We start from the raw sequence: 19402 nt of genomic DNA on the forward strand, positions 1-19402 counted from the left end.
TTATAATGTTTTATACATAAGCAATTCTACAATTAAAAATATACATATTTACACTTACTGTAAAAATTTTGTGCCCATATCGCCCGGTGATATTGCAATACCGCGTAACTATCAATTGATATTTTTGGTAGGGGAACCTAAAAAGCGTTCTTTTAACATATTACTTACGATTTTAATCAACCAACTATACCGCTGGAGTATCAGAAAAACTGTTATTATTTATAGTAAAAATACCGGATCTTAGTCTCTATACTAATTTGTCGGGATTGTAGAACAACGATGGATGTGTGAAAAATGCGACATTGACTTTCTTTTACATTTGAAATTGAAAAAGTTGCACAAAGGCTTTTTTTTCCAGGTTTGAAAAAAATATATATACATAACTCACCAAAATCTAATTAAATGGTACACTTTTGTACTTATCAAGTTGACATAAAATGCCAAAAAAAAAAATTCAAACCTCTCTCACGTTAAGTTGAAGAAAATCACATGCGTCCTTGTTCTACGATCCCGAAGAATTTATTGGAGTAAACATTTTTGTACAGCCCACAGGTTATTGCAACAGTATCACCGACGATATGAACCTTTAAATACAAATCATTTAAAAATTAAATGTAAAATTTGAAATGAAATGCTTGATGAAACAATGTTACAAAACAATAAATGTGTGATGTGAAAAGAAATATTGATGTTTAGCATGTTTATGTAAAAGTTTTTTTTTTTATGTAGCTAGTAAGATATTGTATCAAATAGGGATAAAATATGTACATATATTTGTTTGCTTGGTATTTTATGTAAAATTTGGTTATATTCTATTATATTTTATTATCCTACTGCTCTTGGAGCCATCAATTCTAATTTGAAATATTTGTATAGCTAATAAAAAAATTGTACTTTAAAATAAAAAAATATATAAAAAGTACCGTAAAAATACCATAAAAATTGAAATATAAATTGACGATAGTTCAAAATAAAATGTTTTACTAAACATGTCCAGAAATAAATATTATCGCTGTTATTAAAATATATGAAAAAAAAACAAGCTATTGGGAGAGATTGATTTCTTAAGTAGTCCGTCAAAAAAAAAGTAGAAAATAATTAAGAGCACTGTTATTTTTATGGCTTTCCTTTCATGATAAAAAAGTGTTAAAGCTTTTAAAAATCAACCATCGTTCCCATTTTTACTTATTTAAAAACTCACCATAGTAAATTATCAAAAGTAAAAAAACTGCAGTTATAGTTTTAATAAATAATATAATAAATTTTGACAATTTTCATAGTGCCGTTTTTGCGAGTAATCATTCCAAGGGCGCTGTACATTCTGTATTTAGTTTACAAAGATTATCAAATAAAATAAAATTGCATTTATTATTTATCAATCAGTATAAGACGAGTTAATAAGAAGCAACTTATACATCATGGACATTTTTTTTCATAAAGCTTTGAATTATTATGAACACATGGAGTATTATTTTCTCTTAAATATTATTATTAGTACACTGCTTTAAAAAAGTTGTTATTTTGGGAGTCCCAAAAGTACTCCCTTTAAAGTATTTCATTCTGCATTCTATACTATAATGCAAAATAACAGATGATAATCTGTTTATGTACACAAAATGTATTTCGAAGAAAGGTAGTTTTTCTCACACCTAGGTACTGCAAATCATACATGCTGCAGATGCTTAGAAGAAACCTTATGAACATGTTCAATGTCTTATTTACATCGGTGTGTAACAACTTTACAGAATTGAAGGCCTCGTTCTAAAAACATAAAATCTCCAAACTTTTCCAAAGCTACATTATTGGATTTTATTTTTCTCTGTCTATGCGTCCATACAATCATTCTTCCCAAATATTTATAAAAAAATCGTAGAAACCTCAAACTCACTGTTGAAAATATGGTGTTTTTGTGAAAACTATAATTGTCCACATCAATTTGTACGAATGAACAAAAAATGTACTTTGATTAGCATTTCTACTATTATGTAGCGCCGCTATCATTCACTGTTTGAAAGTTCAAAGGTGTTCTGGATATCCAGTAAGAATATTCTTTTGCATAGGTTCACTGAATATTTTTACAAATATAATTATGGAGAGTTCAACTACTATACACGTTTTTGAAAAGCTGCTCAGTTATTCATACTGATTTTTGTTCAGTGTTTAGTTTGCACTAAAAATCATGAAAGTCCAAATATTGTCTAAAAACAGCAAATGTCACACTAACATTTTATTTAATATTGAAATATACCTGCATATTATTACAATACCTATACATTTTGTATAAAATTTTCAATTTCTATATGTATATATGATTTGATTTCATTAAAAGACATAAAACAATAGTAAAACTATGGCATTCAGTTTAAACACTCTCCTGAAAAATTGTTGGTCTGTGACATTTGAGGTTTTTAAAACGAGGTCTTCGTTCGTTCGTTCGTTTTTTCATGGCCTTTTCACATCTAACTAGGTCTTCAATAGTATTCTTGTGGTTGACAAACTTATCAATAAAACAGTACAAATGTAGTTACTTTATAACCGATCTTGTAATTATACATGATCATTTCACAGTCTTGCATGATATAATATTAAGCAATTTAGTAAGATTAGAGTAAACAAAACAAAATTCCTTCCCGTTTGTATAAACTAAATATTATATAGTTTGCAGTAAAAATCTGGAATGTAATTGACTCGATTATTGACATTTCACTTTTTCTCATATTTAAAAATAATTGAACTTCTGGAAATGCCACCTTTTGGCTTTTATAAAACACCTTTTTCCCTTTGTAATGGATACATTTATTTTTTAAGTTTTATCCTCGAAAGATTTGTTTATCACAGTAAGAAATATATTGTTTCTTAAAGCAAAATGACAGTTGGAAAAGATTAACTAACTTTACTATGAATATTACCTACATTTTATAGTGTTTCACAGTTTTAAATGTAATGAAAAAACATGTATGGAACCGAAATAATATGAATAATGTATGAATTTAATTTGCTATACGAAAGCTGGTTAACTATGTGATTGATGAATTTGTAGTTGTCTCTCTGTGTAGTGTCTCGGTGTTCTCGCTCTTTCCGTTGGAGGAGACATGTCATTTGATTCTGTGCTGGATTCTCGTTGGTAAATATCTACAAAAAAGGTGGCATTAATGATATTCACATTCAGATATTGACAAAAAATACTTTAATGAGGAAGTTCAGTGGTTTTTTATTTGTTAATATAGACAAATAAAAAAAAATATGTGTGTTGCATTATCCTCGCTATGATTTTTTAAAAGTTTTGTGATTGTGAAATTACTCCGCCTATGACGTCTCAAGTTCTCTACGGTAAGTTGTCCTGATTGATGGGTTGGCTTCCCGGTAACCGGAAATGTATCACAACACTCTGCCATTGGTTGATTTTGGCAAACTAGTGACGTCATTCAAAGTAGTTCATTTTCATCAAAATCATTTTTATGAATTTTTTCATACATTTAAAAAAAAAATTGCTCTAATTTTTACCGTGCCTAATAAAACATTTTTTAGATCCAATTTCCTGTTGCATTGAACTTCCTCATTGAAATTTTTAAAAGTTAATGCCAATAGAAATATTTACCTTGCTGCGGCATAGGTACACAATACGAAGGTCCGGAACACTGTCTGGCTCTACTCTTTGTACGTAATGGTTGAAGTTCACATCCACTATCTATCCTGTCTGTATCTGAATTTGAAAAATAATTATTAAGTACAAAAAGTTACCTTTATTTAATATTTGAGAACTTTTTAAAAGTTTAAATGTTGTTTTTTTTAAAGCAGAAATTTACCAAATATGGTTTTTGCTGTTGCAATTTTTACTATTGAAAGTCACACATAATTTAGCCTTTTAGGGTTAAAAATATGTGAACATTTGTAATGATTTAGAGATACAGTCTAAGAATATTTTCTGTTGACACAACATGAAGTTTTGTTCAGAAGACTTAAGAAATGTTCCATTATTAAATAACTTTGAAATGACAAATAATCTGTCATTTTAAATAGTGTTAACTTAGCATAGGTAGTTATATCACCTTTGGAGCTGGTATGTTTGTGCATTTTTTGTGGAAAGTGTCTTTTGCAAGGTGCTTGCAAAGGCGGTTCATCATTCTCCAGATGCCCAAAAGTTCTAAATTGTAAAGTGTGGTCTAATGTAGTGGGCACTACGGGTCTGTTTGGTCCTCCCACTTGGAATGTAGCATATGGACTGATTTCATACATTTCTGGAATAAAGTAGCATTTTGATATCACTTTATTGAAATGTCGGAATTTTAAAACTATGAAAATAGTAAATTCTGTACAATTCCGATTTATTTTTATTAAGCATTTTAATTAGCTGGTTGAGAATCTCTTTATTTTATTATTACTATTTATAAATATTTATTGCAGCATAAATAGGAAAAATGCATTGATTAAAAATATAATACATTATGTACATATATTTACCAGCAGATTCTCGACGCATTTTATCTGAATGACCTTTGATTGGCGAGGTAGAATAATCATGTTGGCAATTTCTCATGTTTTGCTGTTCTGCACATATAGTTTTTTCATCGCTGGCTTGCGATTGGCTTCTCTGTCTGTCTCCTCCGTATTCCGATTCATTGGAACAATGGCATATTACACTAAAATTAATTTATATAGTGAGATAATCATAAAGCATGTGAACTCAATGATAAAATACTTAGTACAATTATAATGATAACCTACTTTCGCTTTATTATTAGTAAATATGCCACTGAGAGTGTAGATATGGCTGCCACAGTAGCGAGAATGATAGATATAAGATTGAAAATATTGTCCTGGGATCCGTCCAAGTCATGTGGGTATATTGGTTCCATAGGCAAGTTTGATGGAGGTGATATAAGTGCTGGAATAAAAAAAAACAATAAATTACAGTTAACCTTTGATAAACATACTAAAATTCAAATGACACCAAACACAATCTACTCTTAGCGCCCATTGATAGGGGGCTTTTCTCTGAGCGTATGATCTTCATAGAATATTTGTTCATATTATTATGGTGGTGTAATATTACTATTTCACAGTCAAACACAAAAAAATAAACACACATGATTTGATACCATTGACAAATAAAGCAAACATTTGCATGTTTTGAAAATTATTTTATAGATTAAAAATAAGTTATTTATAAATAGTTTGGTTAATAAATTCCTGTTAATCTGATTTTCATAAAAGTTTAAAATTGGAGTAAAAACAGTCAAAGATAAACATTTTTATAATCTCAAGAAGAGTAAGTTTCTTTGGTCGAGTTAAAACAGAATGTAAATGTATTTACATGTTTTAAAAGCATTAACTTTGTGGTCAAACATTTCAACAAGTGTTCCATGCACAAAATAACTTAGACCAACTATTGGAGGATGGTAGGATACGACGTGGCGTGGCATCTAATTACAAAGGCAAATACACAGCTCTTAGTTTACAAATAAACACTATGAGATTAATCTTTCATTCCAATATTAGTAATTCCCCACCGGCAATGGCGGTAATATTAAAAAAATTATATTGTGTCTTTTATTGTTCTTTCTTCTGTGCTGTAAATTAAATTTTTTGTAAAAGGTTTTTTGAACTGTAAATAAATATTTGGTTATTTTTACCTCCAGAAAGTGTTGTGGTAGCTGCTTTAATAAGGGATTCACTGTTTCCTGCGTGATTTTCTGCTCTTAGTCTTATTTCATACCACTGGGCCGGTATTAGGGAAGTAAGCAGGAGGGGAGACGAGCTTGGGATATTGGCAGCTCGCCATATTCCCATATCTTTCCTTTCGCCTCGCCTCCACTCCGCACCTAGAGAAAGCAGAGGACACAAGCCACTTTCCCCCCCTCCCAATGCTCTTCGTACTTCTACTACAATAGTAGAAGAGTTACTCCAGATCAAGTCAGTCCAGTCTTCGGGGAACTTCGGAGCTAGAAATTAATGTAAAATTAAGTTTTTAAAAAATCATACGCAATTTTTCTAATTTTACCGTAGAAAACTAGTTATAATTATTTAATTACCTTCTCCTTTTGTGTTCACTATGACTGGTGCACTCACCTCTCCTTTTCCTACTCTGTTGTGAGCAGTTATTTGAAAGGAATACCTCGAGCCGCATTTTAAACTGTCAACTTTGTATGAATTAACTTCTGCTGATAACTCTATTATTTGAAGGCTTTCTTCTAATCTTCTGTAGCTCAAAGTATATCCTAAAATAAAAACAAAGTTTTATCATCTCCATCTTTAATTCAAATTAACTGCCAAAAAGATCCTATTAAACTACTCTACTTCAACACAATTATCAAACCCTTATGAAGGCAATGTTTTACACCTCAGGTGTTTTTACACCTCATTAAAGTTTTACACCTCATTCAAGGACAGTGAAATATTGCAGAGCTTGAATCACCTTATAATACTTCATGTCGACTCTTCTAAGAATCAAACCCACAACCTAAAGTACGTTAGGCGAACGCGCCCACCTTTACATTACAAGGTAGTTTTCTCCACTCGATTTACTTTTTAAAGATTTTGAGTGAGAGTAGCCATCAAATTGAAAACACTCGTCCGGGATTCCGGTTTTCATGCAGAATTGTATTTTTTATCTGTCCGGAAACAGTTTAAAACTACTCTTACTTGCAATGACTGAAAATCAAAACTAATTATAAAAAATAATTGGAAATATTTAGAATAAATGTATCGAGGGGTCAACACTCTATTATTAATTATGGAGAAATCTGCAAATGTCTGTTGCCAAAACAGGGCCATGTCTGTGTTGGATGGTCAAGGCCATCAGCTAATATTTAGGGAAAGAGAACAGTGGCAAATTACGTTGAACCAGATAAAGGTCCAAACATGGATGATATTTGCAACTTAATATGTATAATACTATTTGTTTAAAAAAAAATCTTACCTAGTATAGGAGAGCCCCCATCAGAGGGGTTAGGGCTCCACTGGAGTTGGGTATTGGAGGCAGTGGTAAAGATAAGCTGGAGAGAAGGTGGACCAGGGGGTAGCAGGCAGATCACGCTGTAGGTTATTTCGTCGGAGCCATAAAGGTTCTTGGCCGAACAAGTATAATTCCCACTTACTGATTGATCAACACCTGAAAACAAAAAATTGTAAAAATTGATTGTTAGAAATTGTAATTATTAATTTATTTTACAGATGATAAAACATATAAATTATCATCGATTCAAATGCATAGTTAAAAAAGAGCCGTGTAGTGTGTTTGCTGCTAATCAGCTGCTAGGATATTGGAGGCTGATTTATAAAGACAATGCAAAAATAAGTTGTTTGATTGATAAAATAACTGAATTTACCACGGAAGACTACCATGAACATGAAAAACAAGTGTACAATGAAAATATAAAGATATTTAAAATCTTGAATATTCAATTTAATAAAAAGATTTATTGAAGATGGTTTTTTTTCATAGATATAAATGAATGAATGAGAGAATAAAATGGCTTACTCAACAGAATTAAGTGGTGAGATGGCAATAAACTAAAGTGTATTGATATTTCATATCCTGGGTTTTAATTATTATTCATCCAAATCAGGATTTTTGAGTTAACCACTAAAAACAAACACATTTTTGTAACCTAGATAAATGCTTGTATTGAATTTGAATGCATCACAACTTGTCTATTTGTTCAAATTCTATACAAGCATTTATCAGGAGGATAACAACAATAGTGTTTGTTTTTAGTGGTTAACTCAAACATCCTGATTTTGAAGTTGCCTAGTTTGGAGTAATTACTTAGCATTAAAAGTGCAATACTTATTTTCATACCCGTATAATAGTTCTGTAAAATACACTTGTGTTATCGTGATGTGATTGTAAAATGGTTTTTACTCACTATGTATGAGGAGAATTACCCTCGGCGGTGACACGGTACAGATGGCTGTGTGTGATGGTCTTCTGTGCGTGGAGCCACCTAGCGCGAGGAGTGGGGTTACCAACAGAATGACAGCCCAGTAGTAGGGATCGGCCTGTTCCACTGCGTACAATGTTTCCAAATGAAGCGATGCGAGCACCGGCTACAAGTCCAGAAAAAAGTCTTTAAAATCAAATTATGATTCAATACTAAATATCTATTTAATGAGGAAGATCAGTTCCACTGTAATTTGAAAAAAATAAATGTTTTCATAAGAAATAGATGAAGAAATTAAATTACCCCATATAAATGGGGTAAAAATAAGAGCATTTAATTGTACTGCAGTTTCTCGAAAGGATATGAAAAAAATAATAAAAATGTTTATAATAAAAATGAAGTACTTTGAAACATCACAAGTTCATGTGAACACGCATTTACAATAACCAATCAATTATAGCATTTTTTATGTTGTGATAGATTTCCTGTTTTCGGGGTAACCATGTTTTTCAGCGTTTAGTAGGTAAAGAGTTCTACTTTTAAATGTCAGAAAAACTCACTGTAATTTGTGACATCGCTAGCGGTGTAATTTTGAAGTTTCGGTGGGGATTTTCAAAATTACAAACTTTAAAAGATCATTGCGATGATGATACAATACACAAAAAAATGTGTTTCTTTGGCTTAGTTTGCTAGTCTATTAACAATTAAGAAAACATTTGAAAAACCACCGAACTTCCTCATTATATGTTTTATAATTTCTATGTTAAATTCAAAATCAAATTTATTATAACATTTTTTCTTTTAGTTTTAATTCCGAGGATTCATTTGCATCTCCATTCATTGCAGTTCTCTGCGGTTCTTTTTAACTGACTGTACCTGAACATTGCACGAAATGTAAGGCTGACCAACAGAGGATGCTGTCAAAACTTTATTTTAAAAAATATATCAGGCAGATCGCTCTCTTTTCCACGCTGACAGTCTCCAGACAAATACGTGCCATTTGATCTCTAAAGCTCTTGATTATAAATTATTGTTACTATTGTAAACTCAGTGAAAAATAAATCTCATGTAAGTAATCTTCATCGTGTATCATTTAATAATCATGACCTACCTAATTCAAAATAACTGTAATTAACTAATATCAAATCGAGATGACAACACAACCATAATAAACTTTGTCAATTTTTATTGCGCTCGTGAGTTATTTTTCTTAATTAAGTATGATGTACAGCGCCTGTTTTCGTGAGTAATCACTTCAAGGGCGCTGTACATTAAACTTAATTAAGAAAAATAAAATAAGGTCTATCTACAGTCTAACTCTTCATTACTATTTACTTAGAGACAAATTTTACAAATCATGTAATACACATATTATGTTTGTACTTTCAAAAATTACATCTAAAAAGTAGCACTTTTCAAGTCAGGAAACGATTTCACAAATAAATAGCTTTATTTATTTTTTCTTAAGATTCTGTTGCACAATTTAGAACTTTTGGAAGTAGAGTATTCCACGCAAAGGTCCGTCTATTGCCAAATTTGGAACTCTGGTTGCGTGAATGATTGTATCACCATAATATGTTTTGTAGTTTATTTCTCCATTAATTAGATCAAAAAACTTGTGGTGGGGCTGTCCTCCATAATTTATGCCCTCTACCTTATTGAGAATTGGGTTTTCGTATTGATGCTTATGACAACATTGCAGCGTCCATCGGGTTGAGGTATAATTTTTCATTAATACTGGAAAAATTTTCACAGTTTGAACTATTCCAGTTAAGATTATTTTATATCATGGCATAAAGATAAACTAACCTCTTGATGTAGTGACTTGTGTGACAGGCGAAGTGCTTCCTCCTTCTCCCGCTCCGGTACTAGCAGAGAGCCAGAACTCATATCTCCCCTTTTCCACAAGCCCCCTCGCCTCCACAACTCCCCCCAAACCGGCTCCTGCGATGTTCCCTGCCTCGGCTATACTAATTTGGCGACTAGTGGGTGGACCACTTCTGAAATAAAAATCTAGTTCTATTAAGCTTGCATATTTTTCATTTTTATAGTACACTAGCGGACCTGACACAGACGTTGTCCTGCACCAACATTGGCTTGCTTGCTATTAGCTGGTTCACCGAACGTTTTTTATATTGAAATTTTGATAAACTATATACTAAGTGACATTTGACATTGAGTTCGACATTACAATTTTTTCGTTTTGTCATTGTGTGATTTGCTGTTGCCCAAAGCACAATATAAAAACCAAGTGCAATATCACTAGCCATAATACATATCTAATTCTTCTGTACGCCTGATAAATTATTATATTCAAATATTGAATTTGAGTAGGTACCTTGGTACTTTTTTATGTTTGAATTCCTAAACATAAAATAAATATTTTTTTAATAAGTACTGAATTGTTTTGCAAATGTCAAACTCTTTCTTCTTTTATCGACAAGGGTGCACATTAATTAGGGTTGCAATTTTTAAAATATGTATTGAATGTCAGTTAATATTATCTTAGTATTACCAAAAATCTAATCAAAAGAAGTAAATGGGTATAAATTATAAGGAATTAAAGGAAAAAAATCTGATTCAGATCCACAAAAAAGGAATACTGTTTGTAAACATTCAAATATTTTTTTTTTCACATGCAAAAAAATAACATCTTCAAGTACTACACTTTAGTGTTTACAAGTTTTAAGTATATGCATTCGAGGAGAATGCAACCCTGGTAGGTCGATGAATAAAACATTTATGCTCCTAACTTTTTTTTACAGATTTAGATTAAGATTTCAAAAACGCACATAAATCGGAGTTCAGTGACATCACACGTTCTGTAGAATTATATATAATATAGTACATACACATATTATTTAGCGGTTAAATCACATTACATATAAAATTATTGTTAAAATTATGCTTATATTAGTATTAGGTTACTAAAAAATGCCTTTAACGAGATTAATAGTTATAAAAAAGGTGACTTTACCTTCCGCCTCTCGGTAGTAGAGAGTATAGAATACAATATTTCCATTAGGTTTCTTGGGAGGTACCAGCTCACAAGATAGATTCCCCTGTAAGGGATATTGCTTTTATATTGGCTGGTGGGCCGGGAACTGAAACAGGTACAATGCATATATTGAAAATAAAAAAGATAATTACATTTAAAAAAAATTAAATGACAAACCAATTCAACTGATTTTAAAATACTTTGAGAAAATGAAAAATACCGTTAATAGGGCTAAATTATTGTTGGAGGATATTATGATATCATCAGAAGTGAGTCAAATTGGTGGTAAAGATATTCTAGATATTTACATACAAATATTCAGTACACTGTACCATGCGCGAGATATATTCCTCGTGGAACCTGAAAGGTTGATAAATGACAAACCACCAATATTTCAATATTTTTAATTTTTTGCAGAAATTATTTTAGATATTTCAACAGCACTGGCTTAAGATGATGCAAATTAGGCAGTGCCTACGAGGCACAAAATTAGTAGCTGTAATCTAGATTAAGAAGCATTAAGGGGGTTGTGTTGAATGGTAAATTGTTAGGGGAATATTTTGATTGGGAATTGTGAGCATAATGTCTTGAATGTGTAGCAGTAAACTCAGGTACGGCAATAGATAGTGATTTCAACACTCAACACCTACATAAATGAAAAGATTTGTATTGTTGTAGTAGCATGGAGAAATATGCCTCATCAAAGTTACTTACTATCTTCTTCCGTGGTACAGAATACAGCCGGACTAAGAATACCGTCTCCAGCTCCCGTGTAGGCCAGAACTTGGATAGAGTAGTTGGTGTACTTCAGAAGGCGTGGAGATATGTCTCGCTGCTGCTGGTTCTCTTCACTTCAGCAGCTGATACGCTTTCCTCCACTGAAGGAAAAATTTGAAATGAAATTGAATTGTTAAAAGGATACCACTTTTTTATACTAAGGTCTTGTTTCTACAGTAAGGCTTGACAATCGGACAGGCAACAAACAGGACCTTGGCGGATTACCAAGGCGTTCCGATTGTGGTCTGCAATACTTAAATAGTTATTAAACATACATATGTTTAACTTCAGAAATATCTTTACTTATCAAAGACAACCTCGATAATATTGACAAAAGTGAATAATAAACATATAGGAACGCTGTGCGTTTGAATTAAGCAAAAAAAATAGAAGTTTAAGTAGTTGTCGTACACGCAGGTCGGTGATTGACAACAGACAGCTTAGCGTGGAGCTCGATGGAGGTGAAATTCCTCCTGATCCTTTTTGTATCTCATGTGAGTGTTATAGACTCATGAATCAGAGGCTTGAATCTTGCTTAACTTAACTCACATTTTCTAGCACAGTTATTAATGACTTACTGAATGTCCCCAAAATTTAGAATATTTAGCTAAATGAACAGAATAAATGCTGTCTTTTGGCACTGAATTGGAAATCGAGAATTCGAGTGTATGTTTAAATAACATTAAATCTATTTTAGTTTTCACCATGAAGTTCTTTTACAATTGCCCTAAATTGTGTCTATAATTGTGTAACTATTGAAATCATGTTAATAAAACTTACTGTACAGATCAGATAATGGTTTGTAGAGTATCTTGTAACCAAGAAGGTTTCCTCCGTGGCGAGAGCGAGGTGGGGGAGCCCATTCTATCTTGAGGCTCTGAGAAGAAAGAGGTGTGCAGTGGACCGACTGAGGTGGTGCCGATGGAACTGAATGATAACAGTAATAACTAAGCAAAGCAAATTGTTTTTTAATGTTTCATTGTTGATACAACCACTTGAGGGGGTTAAATTCAAAACCACCACTGTGCATGATTACAGTTTTTGGGAAGACCAACTAAACCAGCAGCAAAAATACTATTTCTTTTAAGTTCAATGTGCAACTTGTACGTGCTATAGCAGGTAGCGAAAATACTTTTCATTTTAAAGTTGAATGTGCACATCAAACTTAAAAGAAATAGTAATTTGGCTACTGGTTTTATTGATCTTCTCATAAATAGTGATCATGCACAGTGGCGGTTTTGCATTTAACCCCCTCACGTATGGTATTATTTTTAATCCAAACTGAGGTGAGAGAAAATGACAGTTTTGATATCAATAAGAACTCTAATTTTAATATTCAGAATAAGATTTCATTACCTACTGTGTTTCAGTTAATATCTAGATTTTCAATAAAAGTATCTAACTTAAGAATTGTAAAAAATAATTTCATTTCTTAAAACCACACATAAAAGATTATTTTTAAAATTTTACTTCACAAAAATCATCTTGGGCTCGTATTACAAAGGGAATGTTAACAGAGTTAACTTAAAATGTCTATGAAAAATTAAACATCCATATAAAAGGCAATAGTAAATTTAATAAGTTATTAACGACACATTTTGAAAATTTCCAACAGTTATATCATTTTCTTGTAGAAATTCTAACTTCACTTTATGGAAAATTAAATTTAAAGGATGGATTATTAAAGTTTAACTATATATGTAGTTCGGCAAAATAAATGCTGAAACAAGAAACTGTAAATGTTGTGTTTAATTTAAAATAAATAAGTTGATAAACACAACCATTTTTTTGAAAGAATAATGTTTGATCTCGCATAACTCTTGTTTGGCGGCCTCCATGGTGTAGTAGTTAGGATACTCGCGCACAGAAGGTTCCGGATTTTGATTCCCGGTAAGAACACAAAAAATATTTTTTCAAGCCTGGGTGTTCTGAGGTGTAATTCACCACTGCAATGGGCCTCCTGATCTGTTGTGGTGCAAAAAAATAACACAAATGATACAATTTGTTTTATTTTAATTATGAATTAAATGTTTTTTAAAACATGTAATTAAGACATTAAGTAGATAGACTCCATCTCCAATATTGTTACTGTTCTGTATTTCAAATATGTATTTTTACTTTTAATTTAAAGTTGATGTTTTACTAAAAATATTACCTCCTTCTTTGGTAGTGGCTAGAACAGGGACACTGGGTGGTCCGTTTCCCGCCCGGTTAGCAGCAGAGACGGTCACCCTGTAGCGGGTGAACTGGGCCAAGCCAGATATGGAGAAGCGAGTTGACGCGGGACCTTTCACAGTGGCGGAGCTGCTGTGGGGAATCTGGGGACCTGACGCCTCAGGGTCAGAGGCCTCTGACCAGTGAACTGTATAGCCCATCAGTTGGCCATGCCAAGCGTTCACTGGGGGAGCCTGCAAAATGTAAAAATAAATATCCATGCATTTTTCAACAGAAAAAGAGAACTTTTTTGAGAATGGAATATGGTCGGTGATACCGCAATACTGCGTAACCTCATTTTTTAATGAAAATGTTTTTGATGCATAAATTTGTTCTAGGGACTAAGGGCGTTGATATTTTTACTCTAAATGATGATAATTGTTCTAATACTCCAGCGGTATTTTTGTTTGATTATAATCGTTAGTAATATATTAACAGAATAGCTTTAGGTTCCCCTGTAAATGATATTTATTCACATACATATTACAAAAAAATAATAATGTATCCCAAACTCTTTTATTAGCTGGTTTTAGTGATCAATTTACATACTGCATATTTTTCATTTTACACACAAAGTTTCAATTCTTATTTCATAAAAAAACAACATTGAGAGGATTTCACAGGTCCGCCCTCCACTCGCAGTTATTATAAAGTCCGGGAGGAATCTTCTCCAACCACGACCCGGTTTAAACTTTTTTCTTTTCTGAAGTGTGTAAAAAAAGAACATCTTTTCATTTTATATTTTTGTCTCACCTGCCAAGTTACAATAAGCTCCCCGGCTTCTCCTGGTTGAATGTGAACATTTTGAGGGGATTCCGCTGGAGCTGAAATAATAAAATTGATTACAGATATTTTGAAATTAAAAAGTCTCATGATGGGCAAAGACGGCTTGCAAGCGCATAATTAACGACATTTCTTTTGGTGGGTATTTGTCTTCTTTGCCATTAGTCTCTAATGGCCTTTTTTTGTGATTAGACTTGATGCTATACAGAAAAATGTCATTGTGTGTGATGAGAAGATATGTTTATTGAACTCAAGTTTTAAAAACATCAATTTATTGTTTGGGTAGAGAGAAGTTTGTAGAATTACTATAACATATTGATAAATAATAATTTACGTTATTAGACTTGTTCAATAAATACACTGGAACGTAGCCATGTTTAATCATTATTTTTAAATTCATTTAATTTAAAAAAATATATATTTATTCAAATAAACGTACATTACAAAATGGAATATATTAATTCATACATATAGAAATCATAAAGGTAAAATTAGGTTTAAATAAAAATAACACATAGTTATACATAATACCCATTTTTCACAATTTTAAATAGTCGTGTTGTAGCTCTATGGTAACAAATTGAATGAACTATTAACTAAGGAAATACGTACATCTCTTTCTCACAATTTGAATCGTGATTTGTTATCTCCTTTTTCAAATTGTTCAGGAGAAATGCAATATTTGGTGAATCTGAGACACATACAGTTAGTAAAGGAGTAATGTGTATTTTTTAAAGACATGTGATGTTGTGTGATCTGAATAAATTATGAGGACACTAAAGTTTTTTTTTAAAGTTTGCTAACAAGATAGTATTTATAATTTACATTCTTCGTGTGTCTTCGCAATGATAGTATCTGTGAAGGAACTGCTCTCAATCTGGTTGACTGCCAACATTCTCATGGAGTACGTTGTATCTGGCTGCAGCCCACTCACTTCGCCTTGCTCCATAGTATCGGTTCCTTCCCTGCAATGAACGATAATTATAGTATTCATGCTGGGCATAGGAAGCAAGTTTGAAATGAGGTATCAAATTGGTTAGTAAAGATCGTAAAATATACCCAGGAAGTGAATGAAGTAGCTTTTAAACAGTTTAAATTGGCATAACGATTTAGAGTACCGATTTTAAATTGTGAATTAAAAATGATTTTTTTTGAGAAGTACTTAAAATAAATAAAATTTATTACTTAAGTTATTGATCCAGAGAAAGCTTTTAAGCATATCGGTGACGGAAATCCATCACCGCATAAAACAAATTTGTCCACTTTAGAGGAGAGAGAAAAAAACTTTTTTTTAAAAATGTATGTTCAGTAAAATTATGGCAACATATATTTTTAACATTTAAATCTTACTTTACAATTACGTATGTTTTTTATTTTTTATTTATGTGACTAGCAATGTTCGAACATATTTGAATTATTATTATGTAGGGACTCAAGTTCTTCCCAAAACTCCTTGGGAATATAATATAAAATATGAATAGTATAATAAATAATTATGATTAATACCTAATAATATGAGTGAGTTTAATACACATTTTTTAGGGATTCAAGTTTTTAACTAAGTTATTTTTTATTTAATAAATATAATTTTACATTTTTACAGCTATAAAATTTCAATTATCATATTTTTACTACAACTAAAATCCCACCAAGCCACTTTCTGTAGCTTATACTAACTTTTATAATATCATCTACATTTATAAAGACAATGACTAACATAGGTATATAATTAATAGCCGGAAAGATCAGAATATACATGTTTATACAAATAATAAATATATATTTTAAAAATGTACAGGAAAATATATGATAAATTTAAATATTTACATATTAGCTACTATTCATATATAAACTGTTGATCGAGTAGCCACTCTCTTATTTCGCTCTTATTACATTGTGAGTAAAATTTAAGTTTTAAGCTTATCAAAATGCATTTTTTCAAATTTAATCAAGTATATAATATTACTTACGTTTGGATATATATTTTTATAAGGTTTGGAAGTAATTTAACATAAAGCTGTAAGGCTCTAAAGAGTTGTAATTGTAATGACTGTTTTTATCAGAGATTATGTAGAACAAATATTTCTCTACATAATCTCTGGAAGGACAAGCAACATGTCATACATAGAATTAATGTTGTTATAGTTCTGCATTATCTCCGGGACCAGTTAGCTTTTTTTTCTTTCCTTTATTAGGGTCTTCTACCAAAACATGATCACATCGGCCAAGAACAAGTTACACGAATTTACAAATTAAGTTAACATAAAAACAAGACAAACAGAAAGGAATAAAAAAGAGACAAACAATAGACAGCAAAAATATATGTACAAGAATATCATAAAATGATAATTGTAAAAATAAACATTGAATTAAATTTTAAATTGAAATAGGCACTAACAGTAAAACCCACCAAAAACCTGAAAGCGCCTATTTAACAGAAAATAAATACTTGCAGTAAAATACATATAGGAAGATAAAACTTAATAGCTAGAAAAATTACAACAAAGTATTAAAAAAAAACACAAATCTTATAATAATGATAATTTTAGCAATTTTCATAAATAAAAGTAAGGGAGCAATAATGAAGTGAAAATATTTCATATAAACTTAGGATATAAGAGAAATTTATTGCAAAAAATAAAAAAAACAATTTAAACACATTATTTTAATGAAACAAATATTACATACCTATCCATAATAAAGAATAGTTCGAACACAAAAAAAATATAAACAGAACTTATCAATTAGCTTCAGTATTATGTCCAGAGATAATGTATATAAATTATGTCAACACATTGAAACAAAAAAATAATTCATATTCTTAATTTAAAGCTTAATGTGCCATAAACAAATATACTGTTATAGTAAACCATAACCTTTCAGAATCACTCGCAAACGAATGGAGGCTTAAAAAAAAAACATAATGCAGAAAATATCACTAAAGGTAGGTAGGTACTAGATATCTACAAAAAGAATGAAGATAGTTTGGAAAAAAAAGATATTTTTAACAATTGAAGACATGAATGGATGAAGGCTTTATGTTGCAAATTTTTTAAAATGTACTTTTATTTTTTGCATAAATGTAGATTTTATGTACAGCCCTTTCACATAAATCAAAAAGTAGCAGAAAACCATCTTGAGAGCGAATAAGAGTGATATTATTTTAACACAACTGTATATTACAGGTGTTCAAAACTTTGACCGCGGATATCTCTGCTTTATGTTTTTGTCCTAATACATCCACTCATGTCTTCAGTTAATAAAATAAAATGGTAGTCAGATGGAAGAAGGGGCCATCTGTCATTTCAAAAAATGTTCAGGTTAACTGAAATAAGACTATGAATTAATTTACAAACTAAAATATTTAAGCGTTTTGTCCGGTTTTTGTTTACTTATTTACATACCTTTTATAGTTTTTACGATTGAACTAAAGTCTTATTTTAAATATCCTGAACATTTTTGAAAATGACAGATGGTCCCTTTTGTCATCTTACTACTGAAAAAATTTCCTGGATAGGTATTTTAAATATATTCTGGATATTATTCTGATTTAGGGTAATTTTGTCCAAGATGTATTATCTTACCCGGAGATTGATTGCACAGAATGATGTTGCGATGGTTAGGTTGACAATACTAGCACTGTCCCAGGAATCTCTGGCATCGGGTCCCAAGGGTTGGTACTGAAGCAATATCCCAGTACAGGGCTGTTTCCGTCAAATGGCCTTCGCCAAGTTAGACGAACCGATCGGCTTCCTACTTGCATTACCTCGACTCTGGTTGGCGGATCTGGCCTTTCTTAAAAGTAAAATAATCCCCTTTTGACACAGTTCAAAACTTAATTTAGAAGTGGAATACCTGTGCTAGGTAAAGTAAGGATTGGAGTAGTAGTTTGAAAACTGAAATATTATGTTAAAACTAAAAACATTAATATTATTCCCGTTCAGCAGGTAGGTAATTTCAGGGTTTCTTAAAATATATTCAGTATCAAAATATGAAGAAAAAAAAAATATTCAATAAAGCAAATCCAATTTATAATATGTATTAAGAAAAAAGTTTGGTCTCTTCAGTTGTGTTTGCAGATTTCCTTAAAGTATACAAGAATCCTACCATTTCCTTTTTTTTCGTAGCGTATCATTATTTTTCAGTTCACAAGGTAAAAGTCTTACGCTTCAGGTGTCAGTCCAAGTATTATAAATTAATATTCTAGTGTAAAAACCCATTTAAAAAATAAAAAATATTTCATTTCGACCATGTTCGGATCCAAACACTAGACCATTTGCATGGGGGGCAAACGCGCTGGCCATTTTAGGCAGATTGTATGCTCTACTTATATGTTCTGTTATCTTTTTATTTTTGTGTTTTTTTAAAAAATATTTTATTCAGAACAAAGAAAAATTGTGCACGTACATACTCCTATAAACAAGTACCTAAAAACAAAATCTTCAACAAAGTTCCTACTTGCTATTCCGTAAATAAAATAATCAAATTTCATACACTAATGTCTTCCATTTGCTAATTTGTTCTTATCTTTTTCTTATTAGCTACATTTTTTATATTTTGACATGAATTACAACTTTTAAATTAACATATTACAACAGAGATAAAGAACATTTCTCCACAGGGAGTCGAATTCAGTCCTTTCTACAAAAATTTGGACAAAGTCAAAATATTGCTGATACAACATTTTACTTTGATTAGCCTTATTTTTAATAATGACAAATGCATACGTTTCCAAACAATATTGAAA

At 31.2% G+C, this 19402-nt stretch overlaps 1 pseudogene across 1 annotated transcript; it reads right to left on the reverse strand.

The window, feature by feature from the left end:
- Nucleotides 1-800: 800 nt before the first annotated feature.
- On the reverse strand, nucleotides 801-18450 carry LOC148272904 (cell adhesion molecule Dscam2-like; annotated as a pseudogene). The gene is made up of 17 exons (XR_015824730.1): nucleotides 18235-18450; nucleotides 15481-15611; nucleotides 14626-14696; nucleotides 13814-14066; nucleotides 12439-12585; nucleotides 11596-11759; nucleotides 10861-10987; nucleotides 9693-9896; nucleotides 7869-8049; nucleotides 6920-7111; nucleotides 6033-6218; nucleotides 5634-5942; nucleotides 4726-4885; nucleotides 4462-4640; nucleotides 4050-4238; nucleotides 3599-3703; nucleotides 801-3132 (listed from the first exon to the last, which is right to left on the reverse strand). The product of XR_015824730.1 is annotated as a cell adhesion molecule Dscam2-like (transcript).
- Between the last annotated feature and the right edge of the window lie 952 nt (nucleotides 18451-19402).

Source organism: Micrasema longulum, unplaced genomic scaffold (genome assembly GCF_059751315.1).
Source record: "Micrasema longulum isolate JH-2025_06_02 unplaced genomic scaffold, ASM5975131v1 h1tg002166l, whole genome shotgun sequence".
In the NCBI taxonomy this organism is placed as follows: domain Eukaryota; kingdom Metazoa; phylum Arthropoda; class Insecta; order Trichoptera; family Brachycentridae; genus Micrasema; species Micrasema longulum.